At 42.9% G+C, this 7,896-nt stretch overlaps 1 pseudogene; it reads right to left on the bottom strand.

The window, feature by feature from the left end:
* Positions 1-4,166: 4,166 nt before the first annotated feature.
* On the bottom strand, positions 4,167-4,452 carry LOC105742334 (annotated as a pseudogene).
* Between the last annotated feature and the right edge of the window lie 3,444 nt (positions 4,453-7,896).

Genomic DNA, 7,896 nt, shown 5'->3' with positions numbered 1-7,896 from the left:
GTATTGTTTCTATAATTTCCCTCTCAGTGTGTTTGTTATCTGTGTAGAGCAATGCTATTGACTTTTGGGTATTGACTTTGTATCCTGCTATGCTACTGAATTTGTGTATTAATTCTAGTAGCTTCTTGCTGGAGGTTTTTGGTTCTTCCAAGTAAAGTATCATGTCATCTGCAAATAAAGATAGTTTAACTTCTTCTTTACCTATTCTTATTCCTTTTATTTCTCTCTCTTTTCTAATGGCTCTAGTTAATGATTCCTGAACTATATTGAATAGGAGTGGTGATAGAGGACATCCTTGTCTTGTACCAGATCTAAGAGTAAAAGATTTCTATTTTCCCCATTTAGAATTATATTAGCTATTGGGTTGTCATAGATGGCTTTTATCAGATTGAAGTAGAGGCCATCTGTTTCAATTTTCTGTAGGTCTTTGACCATGAATGAGTGTTGAACTTTGTCAAAAGCCTTTTCTGAGGGGCCTGGCCCTAGCTCAGTTCTTTAAGTGGCAGCTTCGGCCAAGCAATCATCCTCAGGTTGCTGGAGTTCGATCCCCACAACACTCCAGCCAGCCAAACCACCCCTCAGGGCATTCGGAGCCAAAAAAAAAAAAAAAAAAAAAAGCCTTATTGCAGTGTATTATTTGTTGAAAAATAAAAAAAATAAATAAATAAAAAACAAATAATGATACAAAAAAAAGCCTTTTCTGCATCGATTGAAATGATCATGTGGTTTTTGGATTTGACTCTGTTGATATAGTGTATTAAATTTATAGATTTGTGTATATTAAACCGTCCTTGCATCTCTGTGATGAATCCTACCTGGTCATGGTGTATAATCTTTTTTTTTTTTTTTTTCCGGTGGAACCAGGGATTGAACTCCTGCCCTGGACCTTGCCAGGGAAGCACTTAATCCACTGAGCCATCTCCCCGGCCCTAATCTTCTTGATAATTTGCTCTGTTCTATTTGCTAGGATTTTATTGAGGATTTTTGCATCTGTATTCATGAGGGAGACTGGCCTGTAGTTCTCTGTTTTAGTTGTATCTTTCACTAGTTTTGGTATCAGTATAATACTTGTCTCCAGGAACGATTTTGGGAGGATTGCTTCCTTTTCAATTTCATTGAAGAGTTTGAGGAGTATAGGGATTATATCTTCTGAAAATTTCTTATAGAATTCAGCTGTGAACCCATCAGGACCTGGACTTTTCTTTGCTGGTACGTTTTTTATTACATTTCGTATTTCATTGGCTGTTATTGAAAGTTCCTCTTCTGAAACAAAAGAAATCTTGAAAAAAAATTGATAGAGCTACAAACATTTGTAGAGAAGACCCACCCAGACAGAGAAAAAGCCAATCATTTCATTCACTTGCTTAATGACAATGTCATGTCATACTACAGAACAGTGTTTAAAAAGAAAAGGCAGAAACAGAAAACCTGAAACAAGTAATTAGCTCTGCAAAGATTGAGAACTAGTGAGCCAGAAGCAGGTCCTGGTGGGCTACAGCCTCTCCCAAGGAGAGAAAGGACCCCAGAGACCCAGAGTCCTGATATTTTTATGGAAGGGACTCTCTCCAGACAACCACCACCTTCCATTTCATCCTCCCTTCCTGTAAGCCAAAGATGTCTGCTTGAATGGTGAGTTCAGGGTGAAATTATTGTTTCTGATAAACTAGGAACATTTTATAACTTTTTGATGAATACAGTAGGAAAATCATTTGGTGTTTTGGGTAAAAGAATGCATATTATACAACTGTTTTATTATGAAAATGTTAGGTAAGGGGTGCTTTGGGAGGTCTGGAACACATTATGGGTATTCTCATTTTTTTTTTTCCTGTATTTTAGGGAAGGGTCTACAGGGTGTGCAAGTCTCACTACTAGATTGGACTAGTGATCCACCTGTTTACAGCCTCCCAAGAGCTGGGATTACAGGTGCACACCACCGTGCCCAGTCTCAATTGCCATCTCAGCACGCCCAGGGGGCAGGGCCAGCATGGCAGGCCCGGGCATCGAACCCCCAGCCTCTGCGCCTGCTTGCAAGTGCTTTAATCTGCTGAGCTATTTGGCTGGGCTGAAAAAATTGTCTTGAGTTACAGTCAACTTGAGTTACAACCAGCACTCACAAATGAATTGAATTTGTTAAGTCGACGGTCTACTGTACACCTACATACTTTCTCTAGGGATAGAGACTAATGATTGATGTTTTATGTAGTCATCAGTCATCTGGATGAGGAGCCAGAAGAGTGTGGATTCATCCCCTCCAGGAAAAGTCCTTGGTCTCTCCATGTATACTTGCTATAGGACTTCTCCATTGGAAGTGACTATACTTGCAAATCGTATTAGCTACATTGACATTATTAGTTCTGTTCCACCTTATGATTTTGTATCCACCTTGTTGTTTTGCTCTATAAAACTTTCTTTGAAAAGCAGGAACCTGAGCTACCCACTCTGTCTCTCTTAGAAGCTTCATTTTCCCTGATAGTTTCCTGCTCTTAACCTCTGTTGTGTTAGTTGATACATTGTGTCAACTTGGTGGAATCAGCTCCCGCAGTTCTCAGCGTGGGGGCCTAGCCCTGCAGGTGGGCAGGGCTCAGGAACTGAGGAAGGCTTTCCAACTTCCTGCCACCCTCCCCGACTTCCTGCCGCTCTGCCCAGCTTCAGTGGAGAAGTCCCAGTCTTCAGAGGAGCTTGATCTTTGCAGCCACGCCACTTTGGAGGTCTTCGTAGTCAGTGTAGAAGGAAGAAAGAGGCTTGATGGGCGCTGCAGCTGCTGCTCCTCCTCTGCTCTTCATTGTTTTCTGCCACGGGAACTGCTGTTGTTTGCGTTGGAGCCAGCAGAATATGGAATGACCCCTCCAGTAACTGTGAGCTAAATAAACTTTTCCTTCCTTCATTTTGAGTGTTGGGTATTTGTCCCAGCAATGAGTACACAGTAACTAAGACATCTGTTCATCAGAATTCATTCTTATTTTTTCTTTTTTAATGTATTTAGTACAGGATCTACAGGGTCTCATTACACAAATCAGACTCCTCAAAACAAAAACAAAAACAAATCAGACTCCTAGTGGTCCTCTAGTTTTCTGCCTCCCGTGGGCTGGGATTACAGGTACGTGCCACCACGCCCAGTCTCAGTTGCCTGTCTCAGCACGCTCTGGGGGCAGGACCAGTGTGGATGCCAGGGATGGAACCCTAGTCCTTGAGCCTGTCTACACAGGTGTGTTAGTCCGCTGAGCTCTCTGGCCAGCCCTCATTCTTAGATTTGGAAGAACACAAACTTAGTGTATTGGACACCTAGCACATTGAGAGTCATAATACTTCTCTTACATTATTTAGATTTTTTAGAGGTCCTATATCACCCCTATGTCAATTTCAAGATTTACTTTCCTTACAGGTTTTTTTTTTTTTTTTTTTTTGGTGGAACCAGAGATCGAACTCAGGCCCTTGCGCTTGCCAGGCAGGCACTTATTCTACTGAGCTACCTTCCCGGCCCCTCCTTACAGTATTAAAACAGGAAATTTTCTTTTGCTAGCTCAGATAAAGTAGAAGCCTATTCTGATTGGTTTCTGTGACTCTCCAAATTTTTTTTTTTTACCAGAAAATTGACTTCTTTCAAAATTCTATGTGAGGGGCCGGGGAGATGGTTCAGTAGAATATGTGCTTGCCTGGCAAGTGCAAGGATCTGAGTTCAATCCCTGCTTCTGAAAACAAAAAACAAAAAACAAAAAAAAACAAGAATTCAATTTGATGGGTAATTTACATAGATTGATTTCATTCTGTTCTGCTCTGCTGTGCTGGGTCCTAATGCAGGAAGATCATCCCAAACCATAGCTTTTCATGAATTTACTTAACAGAAGTAACTGCTGATAAATACTTTGCAAGATATACTTTTATGGGTTTTTTTTTTTTTGTTGTTGTTGTTGTTTTCCCAGAAGGCTAGGAAATACTTTATTGGCAATCAAGGACACAGCCATAAGAGGGAAGTGCACAGGACTGCAAACTAAAACCCACTAGCCAGCAAAGGCCCGTTGGGCCAGGGGTCCTCAGCCTCCCATCCGTAAATACACAACACAGGGCAGCCAAGACAGGAGGCAACAGCTCATGTGTCTCAGCCAGTGACAGAATCAATACTTCACTATGAGCGACAGGGTAGGGAGGTACAGAGGAGGGAAGACTCATCATTGCCCAAGACCGCCTCCTCCTCTCAGAGCCACCACCAGGTGGAGGACAGAACCACCTAGAATCTTGTAGTCACTGCTGTCCTCTCATCATTCATTTGTTTGCCGCTATAGATGAGCCGCTGCTGTTGTGGCGGGATTCCCTCTTTCTCCTCCACACGCTCCTTGATTCGCTCCATGTTGTCTGTGGGTTCAATGTCAATCTCAATCTCCTTTCCAGTCAGTGTCTTCACTTTAATTAGCATCTTCTTCTCTGGTTGAGGTGGTGTGCGGATAAATTGGTGCGTTTCCCACTCTACTTTTATGTTTAAGTGGCTTTTTTTTTTTTTTAAAGTAGTATCACCAAGCTGGCGAGATAGCTCAGTGGACTAAGCACCTGCTTAGGCAAGTGCAGGGACTGGGGTTGGATCCTGTCGTCCCAGTGCTGGGGAGACTGAAGACAAAAGGATCATTACGAGTCTGCATAGTGAGACCCTGTACCAAATACATAAATTAAAAATAAAGTAATGTCACCAAAAGGAGAGTCCTGGGGCTGGTGAGATGGCTCAGTGGTCTAAAGCACCTACTTAGAACAAGCTTAGCACAGGGACCGCGGTTCAATCCCCCAGCACCACATGCCAGCCAGCCCCGCCCCCTGGTGGGCTGAGCTGGCCACACACACACAAAATAAATAAATAAATGTTTAAAAAAAAAAGAAAATATTTATTTTTTTTGGTGGAACTGGGGATTGAACTCAGACACTTGGGCTTGCCAGGCAAGCGCTTATTCTACTGAGCCATCTCTCCAGCCCCAAAAAGAAAATATTAAAAAAAAACAAAAACAAAAACAAAAGGAGAGTCCCCAGAGCAGAAATGGAAGACTTGACACCCCTCACCCATTTGACAGGTTGCAAGTTTACTGACTCCCACCACAGAAAAATAATTTTTAAGCCTGAATTACTTAAGATGTATAAAGTGATTTATTAGGCAGAATTTTAAAAGTATGTACTCCCTCAAAAGCCAGAGAGGCATACCCATGGTCTCATGCTAGTTTTATTTATGAGGGAATTTGGGAAAGGAAATCTGTAGAATCTGAATCTGTGGAAGGGGAGACTCAATTTATAGATGAAAGGTGGCAGTTTTCTGCAAGGGAAAGATGATGACCAGTTCATGTAGGTGAGAGTATCACAGGTGACAAAAGCTGTATCCCACTCAGAAAAGTCCACAAAAAGGATGAAAAGAGATGGTCTAGGTGGAAGAGAAAATGGTTCATTGCAAGTAAAAAGAAAAGGCTTGGGCCAGCAAGATAGTTCAGCAGGCTAAGCGCCTGCTTTGGCAAGCACAGGGACCAGGGGTTCGATCCCCAGTCCCGCATGACATGCTGGCTCTTTCCCCGGGCATGCTCAGCCAACGACCAAGTCCGGGCATAGTGGTGCACACCTGTAATCCCAGTGCTGGGGAGGCTGAAAACAAGAGGATCACTGTGAGTCCAAGCCGCATAGTGAGACCCTGGACCAAATACGTAAAAATGAACAAAAGAAAAGGGCTCAAGCTTATTATGTGTTTAAGGACCTGGAAGTTGGGGTTTTCAGAGCAAGGTTTGTGTCTCAAACCTGTTGCTTTTTAATCAAAAGTCAATTTTAGTTTCCTTTCTACCTAATCTATCTTTCCTAGCCCAGTTCAGTGTAAGCATTTTATTAAACATTGGGAGGAGGAAAACACAGACATGATAAACTCATTCTGCTGTAAGCACTGAGGATTTTTTTTTTTTTTTTTTTTTAGCACTGAGGATTTTTATTGTGTTTTCTTCTCGTCTCCCCATATACACCTGTGTAGGAAATAAATCAAATAATGACTGCTGTGGTTTGAATATAGTTTGTTCCTCGAAGCTCTGTGTTGACATTTAATTCTCTTTTTGAGGTATTAGGAAGATGAACACCCATGTCCTTAAATACATAATAAGCTTGAGCCCTTTTTTCTTTTGTTTTTTTAGTGTATTCATTAGAGTCTGCAAGGTCTCATGACACAAATCAGACTCATAGTGATCATCCTGTTTTCAGCATCCAAGAGCTGGGATTACAGGCATGTGCCACCACACCCAGTCTCAGTCACAGGGTGCCCTTGGAGCAGGGCTGGCATGGCATGCCGGGGAAAAGCCCTGGTGCTATGACTGCCTAAGCAAGCACTTTAGTCTGCTGAGCTATCTGGCTAGCCTGAGTCTTTTCTTTTTCTTTGTAAGTGAACTACTGACTAGCTCATCTGTTTTTACTCTTTTTCTTTTCTTTTTTTCTTTTTTTTTCTTTTTTTGCAAAATCAGGGATTGAACTCAGGCAATTGTGCTTGCCAGGGAAGCGCTTATTTCACTGAGCCACCTCCCGGGCCCTTTACTCTTTTTCATGGTCTTTTCTGTGTGAGAGGGACACAGCTCTGTCACCTGCGATGGCTGTCACCTATGAATCAGACATCATCTTTGTGGCAAACAGGATAACAGAAATCTTCAGGTGGCTCAAGAAACCAAGTGGACACTCAAAGAAGTGGCAAAAGCCGGGTCCTTTATTGGCCAGCCTAACTCAGAGGAGTCCATAGTCCAAAGTCTGAGAGCCTGGGACAGAGTTACAGAAAGTTTTATAGAATTTAAGACTGAGAAATGGTGAGCTAAACAAAGACAATTACTTGGTGATAAGAGGTTTACAACTTTGGCTGTCTGGTCAGCCTTAGACAGCTAAGGCGTCAAGCCAAGGGCAAGGAAGAGGAGAAGGCACTGCAGCACGTTGGAGAGTTGGAGAGTGAAGTCTCCTACAGCAGGGCAGAGGAGAAGTGAAGCCACAGAGAGCTGTGAACTCACTTCATTATCACATCAAAACATAGTCCCTGGGGGGAAAGGGGGGGGCTCCTTTGAGCCCTGAAACTGCTGGGATCCAACAAGGCAGAGGACCAGGAACTGAGTCCCCGAGTAGGCCACATCTCTGTCTCCTTCCCTGCTTTGATGGCCTTTTAAGTGCAGCTCCATAGGGTGTCACTAGTGGCCAGTGAACTGCAATCCATGCTGATCTTTACCAGTAGCAGATGAACTGACTGTTGGCTCAGAGCTGAACTCTGTCTTGGAGAAAATCTATTAAGGATTGGAGCAGGCAAAGTCCAAAGAGCTGTAGGAGAGAAATGAAGATTTGGGGCCGGGGAGATAGCTCAGTAGAATAAGTGCTTGCCTGGCAAGCACAAGGTCCTGAATTCAATCCCTGGTTCCACAAAAAAAAGAAAAGAAAACAAAAAAGAAAAATGAAGATTAATGAGTGGCCTGATGATGGGCATAAGTGATGAGGTCCCCACTGCCCCAGATTTCCCACCAGTCTTAGATTGGCATGGTTCTGCAGCATGGTCATGGAGGCTTTGTATAGCCTGATAGACAACTTCTGACCTGTGAACATGAAAGCAATGCTCTTCTCCTAGGAAAACCCAGGCACCCTCCTCTTCTGCTTGGCACTTTGGGAGGGAACCTACTTCTAAAAAATCGATTTCTTTTTGTAAGTCAGTGAGTTAAAGATGGGATTCTAGGCTACCGGTTATTTCTTTAGCTAGCTCTTCAAATGTGAAGGCATGTGTAATTAAGTTGGTTGTTCTTCCCTCAAGTCCCCCCGGAGAGGCCCAGACCAGTCTGGAGGGGAATAAGTAGGTGAAAAAGAAAATCTTTGTCCCCAGGAGCTATTTTGTCTATTAGGAGGTGAGATTGGCAAAAGTACAAGTTCCAGCCCAAT

The sequence above is a fragment of the Octodon degus genome, unplaced genomic scaffold (assembly GCF_000260255.1).
Source record: "Octodon degus isolate 3935 unplaced genomic scaffold, OctDeg1.0 scaffold00047, whole genome shotgun sequence".
Taxonomy (NCBI): Eukaryota; Metazoa; Chordata; class Mammalia; order Rodentia; family Octodontidae; genus Octodon; species Octodon degus.
This window is presented reverse-complemented; position numbering and strand designations above follow the sequence as displayed.